This window comes from Ursus arctos, unplaced genomic scaffold (genome assembly GCF_023065955.2).
Source record: "Ursus arctos isolate Adak ecotype North America unplaced genomic scaffold, UrsArc2.0 scaffold_26, whole genome shotgun sequence".
Classification (NCBI taxonomy): domain Eukaryota; kingdom Metazoa; phylum Chordata; class Mammalia; order Carnivora; family Ursidae; genus Ursus; species Ursus arctos.
Genome location: NW_026622941.1, coordinates 18,871,113 through 18,889,983, shown reverse-complemented (window position 1 = coordinate 18,889,983; position 18,871 = coordinate 18,871,113). Strand labels below are relative to the sequence as shown.

The 18,871-nt window shown below is 37.7% G+C and overlaps 1 protein-coding gene across 6 annotated transcripts in view; it reads right to left on the bottom strand.

Moving 5' to 3' along the window:
* Positions 1-18,871, bottom strand: part of PDE3A (phosphodiesterase 3A) — a 315,351-nt gene that overhangs the window by 153,768 nt on the left and 142,712 nt on the right. The window contains exon 1 of one of the 6 annotated variants that reach the window (XM_044385202.3): positions 773-907. The exons of the other annotated variants lie outside the window; for them this stretch is intronic. The gene's annotated coding sequence lies outside the window, so the exon portion shown is untranslated. Of the gene's footprint in view, positions 1-772; positions 908-18,871 lie in introns of those variants that run through there. 6 annotated transcript variants of the gene reach the window in all.

Genomic DNA, 18,871 nt, shown 5'->3' with positions numbered 1-18,871 from the left:
TTCATGAGTGTTATTGACAGCACCTATTGAATGAAAGGTCCTGGTAAGCACTGTGCAACCTTCTGTACTTTCTAGAAAAACCTGACTGACCACATGGTTCATCTGGTAGATTTGATTTGAGATTGAGGACTCCTGTATCTACAAGACTTTTCTAGCTGGGACTTTTCAATTCCAGAGCAGTTTTTAAACCTACATTCTTACTATATAGATGACATCAACAAAATAAGACAAACATATCTGTCTTGTCTAAGGACTTTTAACATGAAAACCTAAAAATAAGGAAAAAAATCATTCTCATAACTCAGAGCACTTCCAATATTTTTCTTATTGATACCTTTTCTAATGTTCTTCAATAGGCTGAAACTAGAGTCCCTTCTCTGCATACATTATATTGCTTCTGTAAATATATACTTCCTAACATATGTTCACTTTGGTAAGTCAGAAGTATCAACAAACCCTATCTGCTAGGTTTACACTCCCAGCTCAGTCTGCCTCTGCTATAATGCATGTTCTAGGAAGATCGCGAACCTCTCCCTGCCTCAGTTTTCTCATCTGTCAAATGGGAATATTAATTTAAAAATACTATCAGGTACATATAGTGAGCGTGCCTTACCTTGGCTTAGTACTAAATTATTATAGACGCAATAAGGACTAGGAAGCTAATGACCACATCAAAGATTTTGAGCATTACAAATACCATCAAGGTTACAAAGAATCAATAATCAAAGGAGATCAATAATCCTAGGAGAAGCAAAAGCTTTCATTCATTTACCTTGGCTAGCCACTAGATGTAACTTGTCTGTTCCTCTAAGTGTAATTCAAAGTGTCATCACGCCTCCTGAGGCAACGGCACATCTGCCACCATCCAAAAACTTCTCGATATATTCCTCAACGCCAGTGCGCTAGTTCGGATCACAAAACATGGCTATGCTCTTCATACTGCTGGTGGCCGGGATTTCAGAAAGGGAATGAAATGACAGCAGGGCTGCAAGAAAGAGACTGAGAAATAGCCAGTCAAATGAAAACCAATGTGACAACCTCCTGGGTTGCAAATCACTCCCAACCTCATTTTTTAGCAATTGAGAGTAACTACTCGCAACAGCAGTGACCAGAGGAAACTGTCAATGTTGTCAGGGCATTCAAAGCCTACGTAACCCTTTTTTTTTTTTTTTTAAAGTAATCTCTGCACCCAACGTGGAGCTCAAACTCACAACCCTGAGATCAAGAGTTGCATGCTCAGGCACCTGGGTGGCTCAGTTGGTTAAGTGTCTGCCTTAGGCTCAAGTCTTGATCCTGGAGTCCTGGGATCGAGTCTGCATCGGGCTCTCTGCTCAGTGGAGAGTCTGCATGTTCTCTCTCCCTCTCTCTCTCTCTCTCAAATAAATAAAAATCTTAAAAAAAAAAAAAGAAAGAAAGAAAAAAAGAGTCACGTGCTCTACTGACTGAGCCAGCCAGGCTACTCTTTGATGGTCATTTTTAACCCTACTCTGAAGACTTGGGTTCTGACAAACTCCCTCACTTTCCATCAGAGCCTGGGCCTCAGAGATTGGAGCACTCCCAGCTGGACAGGAAGAGCCTGAGAAAGTTCTGTGGGGTTCACTTTTTTTTTTCTTTTTAAAGTTATACAGACCCACATAAAATGTCTGCTTCTACATTTTAGCCACTTCAACATACGAAACCATGGGGTTTAAACAGTAAAATAACAATATAATGGGGGGGGGGGAGTCTTGCCCCTGGCATCAGGTATTGTAAACATCAAGGAGTGCCAGTGTAAACCTTTATTCAAGAGACTGGGTTCTTTGTCAAGCAATGCCTTTCTTCCAAAACATTCTTGCTGCCATATGTCTGCACCCAGCCAGCTGCAGATCTAATAAGAAAGTTCTTATTCATGTTGTATAATGTTTTACAGGTTTGCCACGGGGGTCACTCGCTGTGAGTTCTTTACGTCAGAGTCAGAGCTCTAACAAACAGAGAGTGGAAAGATGCCAAGAAATGTAGGCTGGGAGGGAAGGAGGAGCAAGGAGAAAAGAAAGGAAAAGGCACATCCAGCCCAGAGCCTTTCTATTTATTTTGCACTCACTGAATGTCAGAAGCAAGGCCTTTATTATTAGGGAAGCAAAAGAGAGGAAAGGGGCAACTATCGGGTTGTATAAACATTATCGTCAAATATAAGATTAGAAATGTTTAACTCTCTCTTGACCATCTCATTTAGAAAGGGGAGATGCAGGCCTCTTTTCAGATATTCGGTAGCTATTTTATGTAGCTACTGCTGCTGTATTCTTTGCGTTAAAAATTACAAAGAAAAAAAGATTTCCTGATGGCCTTAAACATGAAAATCTTATTAGGTTCATAATTTACTTCACCAAGGGACATGGCTACATCATCAGTCACAAATACTATATTATCAATATAAACCCATGTTGATATAAAATCAGAAAGAAAGAAAGAAAGAAAGAAAGAAAGAAAGAAAGAAAGAAAGAAAGAGAAAGAAAGAAACCTCTTTTTCAGAAAGAAAAAAGTAAGTTTAAGACAGCCATTAAATGTTTTCAGAAGTAAATGAATGACAGCTTTTGCTTATCGGCTCTGCTACTCCAAGGACCACGTGCTTGGTTGTGAACTCATTACACAGATTCGTAGATCATTCCTGAAACAGAGATCTCTGCTGCCAGATGCGTAGAGGTTTAGAAGGCAAGTTATACATGCTCATATTGTCTTCTTTTCCTATGTTGACTTGCTTTAATTGCAACTTTTTTTTTTCTTTAGCAAATTTGATAGGAAAGCAAATTTCCAAGTGAATTTTTAGATCCTGGATACGTTTTTAAAATGTCATCCCAAATAAATGAGTTTCTTAAAAACAATACAATGCAATCTCAATAGAAAGAAGGTCTTGCTGCCCCCTTACAATACAGAATCTAAAAGCCTAGTGACAAGTGCCTACAGATTTCTGACGAGAAGTCAACTTGAGAATAATATCATCAGGGAGAAAAATAATTTTATGGGGGAAAAATAGCACCAACGAAACAGAGGATAAGAAATCTTACAGGGTGCCTACACCAATGTGTAAAGGCAATGAAGAGATGTATCAATCATCAAATATGATGTTCACATCACAATAAAGTGCTCAGACAATAATCTTTGCATGAATTGAGAAGAAAAGGAAAGGTGACATCAAGACTTTGCAAATACCTTACTGGTGAATTTTATATTAGCATTCAAAGCCTCAGCAACTTCAAAACAAAGTCCTAGAGGAGAAGGGTATTTTCTCTTACTTGCAGAACATATTACTGTTTTTCAACCCTATTTATAAATACTCAGAGGAAAAGCAAAAATCTCCAAGTGGGAAATTTTTCTTTGGCTCTCAATACTGATAAGATAGCAATTTTTAGTAACTCATTTTCTTGTTTTATAGTCTTATTTTGCCAATTCTCCTCTTGTCTCTCTTTTAATCACTTATTCGCTCATACTTTTAGAAGTACTTTAGTAAACTCAGCGGAGAGACCAAACCCCAAAAAAACCCAAAGTAGTATTCTGCAAAGTCTGCCAAATTTTAATATCCCCCTCCCTTGTATCCAAATGCAATCAGCACTGTTATACAACAGAATAGCAAGATCCTGTTAGGACTAAATGTTATGGCCAGTGACTGGCGTTATACTCTGAAATAGTGACTCTCACATTAAAAAGTCTTTGCTTAAATAAACTTCCGTGTTGTTTTAATGGAAGCTTCTTAGGAAGGTATTTTGAAAACACACAGTAATAAAGTGAAAGATGATATCAAAAGGGCCCAAGAGAAATCAGGATGTTTCCACTCTGAAAGATTTTAAAAAGGGATAATAAAATTATTACTCTTAAAACCAACTTTTAGACCTTTACATTCCATCTCGTTGGCGACATTAAAAGTCTCTCAGTCATAAAATTCAACGTGATGATAGTAATAAAAATAGTAAACAAATAATGTTTGCACAGAACATACTTTTCTAAGCAGGTTACATGGGTGAACTCATTTAGTCCTCACAACGACCCTGTGAGATGGGTAATATTATCCTTCCCTTTATACAATAAGATGGGGAAACTGAGACACGGACAGGTTACTGACTTGCCCAAAGGTCCAGGGCAGGGGTGCCTGGGTGGCTCAGTCCATCAGACTCTTGGTTTTGGCTCAGGTCATGATCTCACGGGTCATGGGACTGAGCCCTAAATTGGGCTCCATGCTCAGTGGGGAGTCTGCTTGAAGATTCTCTCCCTCTGCGCACCCCCCTCAAATAAATAAATAAATCATTAAAAAAAAAGGGCAGCTATGTAGCTTCATGCTCTAACCACTAGACTACATGACACATGGCTATCTTGAGAAAAAAGGAAGGGGGTGAGATAGGTCAGGAATCCATAGGGACTCTCCAAGACTCTGGAATGTATATTTTTTATGCTCAGTGATTAGTCCATGCGTGTCTTATACTTTATTTTTTATTATTTTAACTATATATATACACACACACACTTAGAGCTTAAGATAGTTAAAACAATATATATTTAAAATAACAAAATATATTAAAAATATACCTTACATATGCTCTTTTTAATAATACATTTCACAATTTAAAATCTAAAGAAAACAGCTATTATAAAAATTTTTACAAGTTGGCACAACTGGCATCCTGACTGGGTTTGAGATGTAGACAGTGAACTTTATCATCTTTTAGGGAACACGCATCATGACTTTGGTAATTTTGGGTCACATTCTGAAAGGTACTTGAAGATCTCCTGCTCTTCTAAGAAATAGGCCATGAAGTTTCCTCACTCAAAAACAAGACAATTAGACAAAATATCATTAAAATACCTTACAGCTTTGGAATTTTAGGGTTGTACAGATTTGAGTGAAGCTACAATCGCTAAGAAAACTTGTCACTCAAATCTAAACACCGTGAGTAGTACAAGAATATGTTAAGTCAGGAGTGCTGATGAAGACTCATTTTAGTGAGTACGTTTCCTATGGGTCCCCCTCCACCCTTTCTAAGGTACTCCCCTGGGGCTGTGATAGGTAGTTCCACAAGTGAGCTTGCTACTGGAAGACCCAGGTTCAAGACTTGATTCCCCAATAAAGAAGAGACCTTAGGTAAGATCAAAGAACTTTCCTACCAAGTGAATTATAAACTGATTTTCCTTCATAACTCAGATTTTAAAGACACTTTTCATTTTAAGCAATACCCTCCCCTCCACTGTAGAGGTATTATTTTCCAAAGGAAACCCCAAGAATCGTAGGCCTAGTTGGAAATAATAAACTTCATTGTTGCTTTGATCAATAACTCAGGGCACTGAAATGATCACATCAGAAAACATCAAGCTCTAAAATGCCAAAAATCAACATTTTATTTCAACATTAAGAAAAACCTCTGTCAGGGTAATACTAAATAAGCAAATTTCTAAAATGATCTAGGTACTATTAACTTACAAAAAAAAAAAAAAAAGCCAACCAAAAACTTAATTTTTCCTATCTGTCTGGACCAAAGTATTTTCCTGGTGAACATCCAGGAAAGGGAAAAAGGAAGAAAGAAGATTGAAGATGCCACCTGAGAAAAAGAAAAGGGGCACTTTTTTCTCCTAAGCACAGTTTTGTATGCTGTATGTATGATCCCCAAGTTTCAAGGGGGGCCTGCAATGGACAGCTGAGAGAACTACTGATCCCAGAGCTGGGAAGGTACACACCACCTGTCCTTAGCACAAGAAGGCTTGGCCTGTGAGTCAAGTGGGATACTGTGTCACCAAGTAGACACAACACGAAAAGTGGCAAATCCAAGAAAAGCATAAAATTTGGGAGTGAGGCGGGATGCCCCCACTTTAACATATAAATGTCAAAATAAGTATAGCAAAATATTATTTTGCATTCATTACCTTTTCACTATCTTTTACCTAGCCTTCTCCCCCATTGTTGGTATACCCCAGTACCTGGTCACCAATCAGACAACTTTCCTCCTCTACGTACATTCATTCCCTTGGTGATCTCATTGTAGCTCATTTCTTTATTTATCATGGTTATGATCTTGACCCCCAGTGAATATTTCCAGCCCCAACCTTCCCCTTGAGTGGCAGGTTCATATATAACTTCACAGAAGGCCAATAGGCTTTTCGAGACTTAACATTTCTTCTTCCCCTTGAACCTGCTTTACCCTGACCCTCCCCATTTTGTTGCTTCCCATGTTACTATGAGGTATTGTCAGCCAATCATCAGCTGCTTAGGCTAACAATCTTAGAGTCATCCTGCAAGCTCCTACCACATTTCCAATTAATTCAACAGCAAATTCTAAGTCTCTATCTTCGAAATACATCACAATCCCAACCACACAGAAACTCACTAAAATTTCTAAGGTAGATTACTAGAAAGACTGTCCCCCAAATATTTCAGCTTGCTTCCTCACATCATTCAAAGAAGTACCCAAACAATACTTCAAAGAGGCCTCCTCTGACCACACTGTGTAAAACTTCACCTTCTGACACCCTATCTCCTTTCCCTACTTCATTTTCTTCATAGAACTCAGCATTTCCTGGTGCATTTAATCTTTTACCTGTCTTCTGTAGTAGTTGTCAAACCCTTCCAAACACCAAGAAGGCTTATTGAAAGACAGATGTCTGGACCTCACCCTCCAGATTCAAGTAGGTCCAGGTAGAGCCCGAGAGTCTGCATTTCTAACAATTCCCAGACAATGCTGATGCTACAGGTCTGGGGAATCAAACTTTCAAAGACCCTGCCTTAGAGTAGAAAAGCTCCTCAAGAGCAGGGCTGTCGTCTTTTTTTTTTTTTTTTTAAGAAATTTATTAATTCACAAGCTTTATATAGCTTATTAAAATAAAACCAGTGAAAACAAGACACAAAGTCCATGCCCTTCCAGCTTTCCAAATACGAGAGCTCTGAAAGTTGTTAGAGAACAAGACAAATTGGAAGAATACAAAAGGATGAATGGAGCCACACCGTCTCATGAAAGAGATCACCACCGTACCCCCAGCACATGGGAGAATCCCTTCCTATCACAAATGGGTGATGCTCGATGACTTCATTGAACAAATGAATGATTAATTTTGGAATAAACTTGATTTAATGTATTAGGCATTTCCATGAGCATCAGATTCTAAACAATTTATACCAAAATATTCTTAAAACAAAGTGTAGTATAAATACACATGTACATCGTTTTTAACAGGCTACTCATCAAATTGGAAATCTGGGTATTACCAATCAGCATTAAATGCATTGATAATCAAGGCTGTGATACATGTTCAATGATCACTAGTTCACAATCGAATACTTGGTTTATTTAAACTTACTTCTCAAAATGATTAACAAAAATACCTGATTGCATTCATCTATGGTTTTCTAGACATTTTTCTTTCAACTGTCCTATTACATCATCACTCTTTTTTTCTAATATAAATTCTTATCCCATAGCAGCTAGACTGTGCCACAGTTCCTGGCTCCAAAAACTGTGTACAAATTTAAAAACTAAGTCTGCCTGTTCCCTTCCTGTCCAGCCAGCCTGTTTCTAGACACCTGAAGGTTAATCTGATGTTTATAAGCCCAAGAAAAAAAGAAAGGTCCTAGAGAGACAGCCAGGAGTTGGGCAAGGAATGTATTTGAAACAGAAGGAGAAGGAATATAGCAAACAGAAAGGAAAGGAAAAACATACCACTACATGAAGAACAAAGTATGTTTTCATCTGCATGAGGCACAGGGGCCACGCGTTAGTCTAAGTTGTGGGCGGACGTGAAGAATGCTCATTCAGAGAGGTGGGGAAGGGAACATGCCATGATTCAAAGTCTCCTCCCTGGTTCCTCTCCCTCAATCTCAGATCATTGGCCCCCTTTTTAGCTTGAGTCTCCTGTGGCTTGCCAAGTACAAAGCAGAGAACTCCTCACTGCACAAAACATATGCTAAAACTTCTTAAAGCAACACTTGGCTCTGGATTCTGCTTGCCTGACTCTGACCCCATTCCTCATTTTTGCCACAGGGCTGAGAGCTGATGGTGGGTGCTTCCGAGCACATGAAGACAGGAAACAGCAGAGGGATCATCTAACCTTGCGCCAAATCCTAGAAATGAGTTGGCAACTCAATCAGATATCTGTTGTCCTGTTACTTTACGTTTCCAAAAACACACATTAAAACAAACCAACAATCAAAAAACACAATGGAGCAAAAGCTTTCCATTCCATTGGCAGACATGTGAAAAGCAATTATAATTATTTCTTAAGTATCCACATGTGTCTCTTGGCTGACTATTCATGGTGAATTTTTACTTCTCTGTTGGCCGATAGCCAGCACACACCAGAGTAGAACTCAACCACTTCCCAGCAACTGTGCATTCAGGAAATAATAAAGCCAGTTCAAAAAAGAAATTCAAGTGAAACAATTAGCCAAGTCTGCTGTTGATTTTAGCTCCTGAATTTCCTTAGGAATCATGATGTCATTGCCTAGTCTAAAACAAACCCATCCAAGGCTCCATATAACTCGCAGAAAAAAATTCCAATGTACTTACCACAACACCAGTGGTTTTTCATGATCTCATGACTTTACTCTGGCTCCTAAGTCACTCCTCTTTGTATCCTGTATTTCAGGGATACCATACTACTCAATTTCCCTAAACATGCTGGTTGTTCATTACTGACACTGGTGATTTATGGTGCAAGAATGGGCTTTGGTATTGGGACAGACCTAGGTTCAAAGCTTGGAGCCCTCCCTGAATAACAAGGTTACCTTGGGCAAGTTTCTTAAACCCTGAATCTTAGGTGCACTGTCACTAAAATAGGGATACGGACACCTACCTTGGAGGAGCACTGAGAGGACTGAAGTGAGATAATGTTTCTCGAGCTCTTAGCAAAGTCCCTGGACCACAGTAGGCCTTATCTTCCTTACTCATCCCTGTGCCTGCTCCTGCTCATTTTTCAAAGCCTGCCCCAAAAGTCATTTTTTTTTTTTTTTTGGTGCAGCCCCCTCTGCCTGCATCCCCTCCATTTTGCTCTCAGCCAGACAAAAATCACTTTTTCCTTTGCTATTCAAAACTATGCCATGCACATCCATCAACTATTAATTTTGTTTTTATAATGCAGCACATTTCCTTCCCATCTTCTCTAATCAGTAGATTCATAAAGGCACATACACTGTGTCTAAATTATCTTTGAACTCCAAATACTTAAATTAAAATGTGCCTCAAAGTAAGTACTCTATACATGTAGGACAAATCAATGAATATAGAGATCAAAGGGGACAATCACACAATGGGTTCTCTGAGCACAGGTGAAGATGATTTTTACATAGTAAAATCAGCATCCTCCATTACTGTAGATATTTAAAATTGAGATATACATTGCTATTTTACCTGGACAAAGATTTATCATGAACTCACTGCATGCTAAACATAGTAAATATAAAAAAGAATAAGAATTCCCTCAAGCAGTAATAAATAAATCTTTAAAAAAGCAAAAAAAAAAAAAAAAGAAAGGAATTCCCTTGAGCTTTACAGGGTGGCTAGGGATGCTGCGCGCACAATTCCAGGGGGCGCCATTCATGATTTGGTCACTCCAGGTGTTGCATCACGGATCTCCTGACTCACTCTATAACATCTACTTGCTTTAAGGAAGGACATTCAAAGTCCAGATGGCTTCCCAGGGGAATTCTACCAGCCATTTAGAGAAGAGTTAATACCTATTCTTCTCAAACTGTTTCAAAAAATAGAAATGGAAGGAAAACTTCCAAACTCCTTCTGTGAAGCATTACCTTGATTTCAAAACCAGACAAAGATCCCACTAAAAAGGCCAATATCCCTGATGAAGACTGATGCAAAAATTATCAACAAGATACTAGCAAATCAAATCCAAAGTACACTGAAAGAATCATTCACCATGATCAAGTGGGATTTATTCCTGGGTTAAAGGGGTGGTTCAATATTCACAAATCAATGTGATACACTACATAAATAAAAGTAAGGATAAGAACCATATGATCCTGGGGCTCCTGGGTGGCTCAGTCATTAGGCGTCTGCCTTCGGCTCAGGGCGTGATCCCAGAGTCCTGGGATCGAGCCCCACATCAGGCTGCTCCACTGGAAGCCTGCTTCTTCCTCTCCCACTCCCCCTGCCTGTGTTCCCTCTCTCACTGGCTATCTCTCTCTCTGTCAAATAAATAAATAAAATCTTAAAAAAAAAAAAAAAAAAGAACCACATGATCCTCTCCATAGATGCAGAAAAAGCATTTGACAGAATACAACGTCCATTCTTGATACAAACTCTCAACAAAGTAGGGATAGATGGAACATACCTCAACATCATAAAGGCTATATATGAAAGACCCACAAGGAATAACATCCTCAGTGGGGAAAAAGAGCTTTTCCTCTATGGTCAGAAACAACAGAGGGACATCCACACTCGCCATTACTATTTAACATAGTACTGGAAGTCTAGCCTCAGCAATCTCAGCAAAAAGAAACAAAAGGCATCCAAATTGGCAAGGAAGAAGTCAAACTTTCACTATTTGCAGACAACATGATATTTTATGTAGAAAATCCAAGACTCCACCAAAAATCTGCTAGAACTAATATACAAATTCAGCAAAGTCACAGGATATAAAATCAACATACAGAAAGCTGTTGCATTTCTATACACCAATAATGAAGCAGCAGAAAAAGAAATCAAGGAATCGATCCCGGAATCGATCCCATTTACAATTGCACCAAAAACCATAAGATACCTAGGAATAAACCTAAACAAAAAGGTTAAGCAATCTATACTCTGAAAACTATAGAACACGTATGAAAGAAATTGAAGAGGAGACAAAGAAATGGAAAAACATTCCATGCTCACGGATTGGAAGAACATTGTTAAAATGTCTACGCCACCCAAAGCAATCTACACATTTGATGCCATCCCTATCAAAATACCACCAGCATTTTTCACAGAGCTAAAACAAACAATGCTAAAATTTGCATGGAACCACAAAAGACCCTGAATACCCAAAGCAATCCTGAAAAACAAGGTTGGAGGTATCATGATTCCAGACTTCTATATTACAAAGTTGTAATCATCAGGACTGTATCCTACTGGCACAAAAACAGACATGTAGATCAATGGAACAGAATAGAAAACCCAGAAATGAACCCACAACTCTATGGTCAATCAATCTTCATCAAAGCAGGAAAGAAAATCCAATGGAAAAGAGACAATTTCTTCAACAAACGGTGTTGGGAAAACTGGACAACAACACGCAAAAGAATGAAATTGGACCACTTTCTTACACCATACATGAAAACAAATTCAAAATGGATGAAAGATCTAAATGTGAGACAGGAAACCATCAAAATCCTAGAGGAGAACACAACCAGCAACCCCTTTGACCTCACTGGAGCAACTTCTTACTAGACACATTGCTGGAGGCATGGGAAACAAAAGCAAAAAAGAAATATTGGGACTTCATCAAGATTAAAAAAAAAAACTTCTGCACAGTGAAGGAAACAATGAAACTAAAAGGCAGCCTAAAGAATGGGGGAAGATATTTTCAAAGGATATATCTGATAAAGGGTAAGTATCCAGAATCTATAAAGAACTTACCAAATTCAACACCCAAAAACAAATAATCCAGTCAAGAAATAGGCAGAAGACATGAAAAGACATTTTTCTAAAGAAGATATGCAGATGACTAAGCCACATGAAAAGATGCTCAACATCACTCATCATCAGGGAAATGCAAATCAAAACCATGATGAGATACCACCACACACCTCTTAGAATGGCTAAAATTAACACAAAAAATAGGTATTGTCTAGGATGTGGAGAAAGGGGAACCCTTTTATACTGTTGGTGGAAATGCAAAATGGTGCATCCACTCTGGAAAACAGAATGGAGATTCATCAAAAAGTTAAAAATAGAACTACTCTTGGAGCACCTTGATGGTACAGTTGGTTGAATAAATTGACTCTTGGTTTCAGCTTGGGTGGTGAAATCAAGCCCCATGTCAGGCTCCATACTCAGCATGGAGTCTGCTTAAAGATTCTCTCTCCCTCTGCCTCCCCCACTACCTTGCTCTCATGTGCACACATGTGCTCCCTCTCTCTCTCTCTCTCTCAAATAAATTAAAAAAAAAAAATAGAACACCCTACAATCTAGCAATTGCTCTACTAGGTATTTCCCCAAAGGATACAAAAATACAGATTTGAAGGGGTACAGGCACCATGATCTTTATAGCAGCATTAGCAAGAATAGCTCAACTATGGAAAGAAGCTAGTGTCCATCAATTGAAGAATGGATAAAGAAGATGTGGTCTGTGTGTATACACACACACACACACACACACACATACACACACAGTGGAATATTACTCAGCCAGCAAAAAGAATGAATCTTGCTGTTGCAATGATGTGGATGGAGCTAGAGTGTATTATGCTACATGAAGTAAGTCAGAGAAAGAAAAATGCCATATGATTTCACACATATGTGGAATTTAAGAAATGAAACAGACCGGGGCGCCTGGGTGGCACAGCGGTTAAGCCTCTGCCTTCGGCTCAGGGCATGATCCCGACGTTCTGGGATCGAGCCCCACATCAGGCTCCTCCGCTATGAGTCTGCTTCTTCCTCTCCCACTCCCCCTGCTTGTGTTCCCTCTCTCGCTGGCTGTCTCTATCTCTGTCAAATAAATAAATAAAATCTTTAAAAAAAAAAAAAGAAATGAAACAGACCAACATATGGGGATAGAGGGAGAAAAAAGAGAGAGGGAAACAAACCATAAGAGACTCTTAAAGACAGAGAACAAACTGAGGGTTGATGGGGGGTGTGGGTTAAATGGGTAATGGGTATTAAGGAGGGCGCTTGTTATGAGCAGCACTGGAGGTTGTATGTAAGTGATGAATCATTGAATTCTACACCTGAAACCAATATCACACTGTATATTAACTATATAGAATTTAAATAAAAAATAAAATTAAGAAAAATAAAATTAAAAAAAATTTTTAAAAAAGGAAGGATTTTCAAACTAAAAGCAGGGACAGGAATAATAACCATCCCTTTAAGTCTGAGAAAGTCAAAGGACTGCTCCATTAGAAGCCACATTTATAAGCTATAGCGCTAAACATACCTATAACTTTCTAGCTTCATAAAGAATTACTACTCCTAGGGTTATGAAAAACCATATACTTTCTTCTAGAATGACACTGTCCAGTATAGTAGATACTTGTTATGTGTGTCAATTTGTATTAAATTAACTGAAATTAAATTAAAAATTCAATTCCTCAGATGCACTAGCTACATTTCATGTGTTCAGTAGCCACTTGTAGCTAGTGGCTTCCAGACTAAACAACATGGACATCGAACATCTCAACCATCACAGGAAGTTCTACTGAACTGTGCTGCATCTAGAGAATTAAAATGAAAATCCGTTTTTAAAAAATCTGGCTATGCCCCTTCTGTTCATATAATCTATTATTAATTGGGTTATTGGTTGTAACCAAAAAAGAATTGGTCACCATTATCCTTTACATGGAAAAGGGGAAGGGGGAGATGGAAGAGAAAACCCTTTATGTCTTAAACATCTGTTAATCTTGGTTTACAAACATGGAAATAGTCCAATCCAGTATTAGATTTTTCTTGATGAAAGAACAGTTGCTTATTTTAAAAAGCAGGCTTCTATTCATACTCTCTATTGATTTTGCTTTTTTCTTTCTTTCTTTTTTTTTTTTTTTTGAAGTCAGTTATTTTCTTAGGAATAAGTGAAGAGCCAAAGGTGGTTATACTTCAAGATCTTCTCCCAAAAGGATTCTGGGGTTTTTTTCAGTGGTAAACAACCCTGGAAGTTTTAAATCTGAACTCTCTACAAGTTCAGCCATTGTCACAGCAAGAATTAGAAAGCTTTCAAAAAGTGTCCTATAAAGTTAACTGATTCTCAGTCTTTATTCATAAAAAGGTCTATGCCAATAATACATTTGAATATTGAGAAGATTGCTTTTCAAAAGCAGTCTCTAATGAATGAACAACCAGTCCTTTATGAGATCTGAAACACTGAAGAATTCCGTCTGCAATTTACTCCCTGTGAGGCAAATTTACTGCCGTCTGCCAGTTCTTAGGAGAGACAAATATTTAGATATTCAGATAATGTATAGGAATTGTCCATGCCAAAGAGGGAGAGATGAGCTCCTGCCTGTATTCAGAAAAGAACACGGCAGAGTTAGAGCTTCTCAAAATAAGGTCTTGGACCACCCATGTTAGAATCCAGGTTTATTAAGTCATAATCCTAAGGTTGAGGCCTGGAACTCAGTATCTGACAAGTGAGCAAGAGATAGGTATACACATTCCAGTTTGACAACCATTGTCACAATGCCAAGGCCAAGGGCCAAGGGAAAAGGACGCTGTACTATATATTCCTGACAGTATTACTGAGCTGGAAGGGAGCAGAGCCTGGTATTTCAGACAACTGCAAAGGTTTAAACTAGGCCTATGATCACATTCTAGTGAATATTATATATTATATGTATGTATGTATGTGTATATATACATATATATATATAAAATATGTATGTATATACATACATTATATATCATAGTATAAAAAATATATATTGTTTACATATAAATATAATTATAATATAGGATAAAATTGTTCTATATAAATTATATACATTAACAAAATATTGATATACTAATATATATTAATGTGATATATTATATAAATACTATAATCATAATTACATTCTATATTAATCGTGTAGATCACATGTCATATATATTTTAAATATACATAAGACATGCTATACTTACATACATAACATATATAAACACATATATATGTATATATATAAAACATAAAAATACTTTTCCCAAGGATATAAGTACAATTAGGGCATAACCAATACACCATTTGCTGCGTATATGAGGGAGCTATCAATAAAAAACCTTATTTATGTCATTGTGGTACCTATTATACAATTGAGAAAAGCATTCCAAATATGAGCTCGTGTAGTCACACAACATTTGTAAAACCAAGCGATCCAAACATACTCCCAGTGAAAGCTTACCCTCCTATCTCTACAGTTCAAAGAGCCACTGTAACTCTCAGCCTTCAACCCCTTCTTCGCAGTACCAATTGGCCAGGAAGTGGGGCCACGTCTTGTTTTGTTAATCCCGTTTTATTTCTGGATTATTTTAGCTAGTAAATTCAACCTTGTTGAGCGGATGGATGGATGCATGCACGCATCAATGATAACAAGAACAATGAATGGCACCTGATACTCTGAAGTACACGGAACAACTTTCAAAATTACTTTTCATTTCCATTAGAAAGTACGAAATGAAAGAACTCCTGTCATTGTTGTGGTCAAACACACACCTTTGCAATTTACTAAATGCCTCTGAGACACTAAGCAGATCAGGTGCTCTCTCTGGGGCTCTATTTCCCATCTATAAAGAGACGGGTGAGACAGTGATTTTTCTGCTTTGAAATTCTATAATTTGTATTAGGAGTAAAGAGTTCCCCATCCTAGTTATAGCTTTCAGCTTTGCATAATAAAATAAAATTCTCCTTTCAGCTAAATTTTTTGAATAAAACTTATCTTGATGTAATTTGCCTTGGTGATTTTTTTGAATTAGTTTAGCTGAACTATGTGAAACAAAAGTGACAATTTCAAAAATTAAAAAAATACAATGTTGTAAACATCTTCACTCTTAAATTAATCACAGTGAAGACAAAAAGTTTAAAGAAACCTTATTCACAAATAAGTTGAGAATCTCATGTGCTGAAATAACTGATTCAGTATAAACCAAAGACACTTCAGGTTTAATTTTTCATGTATGTAAAAATAACAACACTTTGGGTTCATAAAAATTTGACACATATTCTGAAGCAGAAGCACATTTTACATGTTAGTAGACAGGTATAATTATTATCAACAATCCTTTCCTAGGTATCTACTATGCACCAGACAGTGTATTAGGCCCTTAATACAAAAAAGATTACTGTCTTCTCAATGTTATGTTAGGGATGTCTAAAGATTCCTCTAGGGATTAAAAATAAGAATGCGTATGTGCATCTCTGATTGCTTTTGACTAGGCTATTTTACAACTCTAGGGACAGTCCTTAAATCAGAGAAAACTGAAAGCAGTGAAAAGATTTTCTGTTCATAGCAATGTAAATGATTCCTGTTCATGATAATGCGAACTAATTTTGTCTGATTGAGAATATAAATTTCTGAAAGTCGAATTCTCATTTGAACTGGGTTTAACATCTTATGGGTTCCTTCATTAATTAGTTAAATAAAATATTTGCATTATGTTCATTTTGTGTTTCTACTAACCATGATTTTACCTTTGTGAAAATTATACTTTAACACATGAAAAATGGTCTCTAGAGTCTATAATTATGTTTTAGTGGGAATAAATAACAAAATGTATATATATATCACGACTACCTGACATTTTAACTAGAAAAATAAAGCCAAGTATTATTTCAGATTTCCTTTCTAGGTTTCAAGTTGATAGAAATTAAACTACAAAAATCAACTCTTTGAACATCTCTACTAACTCAGCCAATGGACAAAATTAACCGACCAAATCAATTAACCTCACACAAGGATGCACTGAAGAAAAACTCCAAAACTCTTCCAAGAAAGTTGATACTATCCTCAACATTTTAAATTATTTTCTAAACCCAGAAGGTCCCCATCCTCCATTCTGAGCCTCAGATTTGTTCTTGGATGTCTCTATCCAAATGCCCCTCCTAACTTTAAGCTAAGGTTCAAAATGAATCCACCACATCCTCATGTGTCCCCTAATCACTCCTGTCAAACTCTTCTTTTCTGTATTGTTTCTTGCACCTCCCTCTTAACACCCAATCCCTAAGGACACAAGTCGAATCTTTTCTACAGCTCCAACACCAGTCACCTCATTTGGACTCAGTAACTCTATCTCCATCCCACTCCGGTATCCTCTCCCATGATCAGTCCCACGATTTTTGTCAATTACGTTCCCACAGATTTTCCTGTCTAAACTTTCCACCTCAAATCTGTGGTCCTCGTTGGTGAGAGAGCCAGAATGATCTATCAGACGAGAAATGCAACCTTGACTTTGGCATAGCCGGTTCTCTGTGATAGGATAAATGATCCTGACATGATAATGAAGACCCTCCACGATCTGGCCCGGTTTTCTTCTGCAGCCTCACTTCCGATCACATGAATTCCACATTGATGCTTCAGCAACTAACAAAAGGGAGCAGTTTCCCTGCATTGTCATTATTTCTTGCTTCTTGCTCTCTCAGCCTCAGATATTTTCTTGCTCCTCCCCTCCACTCTCACCTCCACCTTTCTGGCTATCTTTTTAAAAACACAGTTCAAAGCATTGTCACTTTCACTTCCTTAAACAGCCTTCTAGGCCCTCCCTATTTCAAGGCTCAAATTCCATGTACTCCTTTTTATAATTGTGCTAAAAAATAATCTATAATGGCCTGCTTATGTACAGTGCCCCTTGTGGAGTGCAAGTTTCCTGAGGTCACAATTCAAAACTTGTTACAGGGCATAAATTAGTGCCTCCCTCAAGATCTAAAAGATGGTTTTCATTATGTCCCCATTTAATTCAGTGGTCCAGCTCCTCCACAAACCAGATGGATCCTGAGAACAACAGACTACAAGCAGTTGCCCCAGTTGTCCATGAACTAGCAGTGTCCATCCCAGATGTTGTATCTTTGATTAATATCACCTAAGGTACATGACATAGGGCCTTTGGTTTAACAAATGAGTTTTTCCCTATCAGAGAAGAGAATCAGAGACAATTTGCATTCACCTGTAATGTACAAAGGTACACATTTACAGTTTTGCCCTTGGGGCCATGTTAACTCTGTCCCCGTCATAACATAATCTGCAGTGTCCTAACTGCCTCGATATCCTGTAAGAGTGTCACATTGATCCACTGTATCGTACTAATCAAGCCAATGTTCAAGAGTTGGCCAACATGTGGGTAGTCTTGTTTAGATATGTGGGCCCCAGAGGGTGGGATATAAACCTTACCAAAAAAGAAAAAAAACTACTACAAATTTTCAACATCCGTTCCATATGTTCGAGTTCAGCTCAAGCAAATAGTTAAGCACAGAAAATACATTTAAACAAGGCAAAGATTATATGGCCACATCTCTTTTAGACTCCTGCCTAGACATTTTGCATCAAAATTCAGGGAAAAAAATTACCTAAGTATCTATCACTTAACATGCAAAATGCTCCTAGGGTAAAGTTTCTTGTGTGTCATTACCAAGTAACTCCAGGAAACAACTAGTAAATTGATAATGGTACCCTAGAATCTTCCCCAGTAACATTCACACCATCAGAGGGACACAGCGGTAGTACAGTGAGATACAAAGAACTTTCATAACTATTACTCAGATTTTTCTCTCAGTCCTCATGTTTTGTACTTTCTTCTGCCAAACCTTTCCAACCATACAGTTGATGCCATTTTTATTCATGCTGTTGGTAGACACTAAATATTTCACCAAATCGACCTATTTTCTCCAGTCTCACCTCCCTCAAGTATTTCTAACATACTGTGTTAACATAGTTTACTGCTAAAGTTGTATCAATTTATGCTGTGAATATAAATTAAAACATATATGCATTGGATGACTATAAACATGGTTCGATTTTATGACAGTGGGACCCAGATTCTTCAATACATTAGGTGGTATGATGTGAAACATGAAAGATCAAGAATCACTGCCCAAGAGCATCTATCATGTTAAAGGGGAAATTAATAGGCAGGAGAGGAAGAGGCCTTCAGCAACATCCGTTGGTAAGGTGGAAATGACTCTATGTAATTAATTCTGCAAAAAGAACGAAGAATGAATAAGAATCTGGTGCCTTCAACTATGAATAATGCTA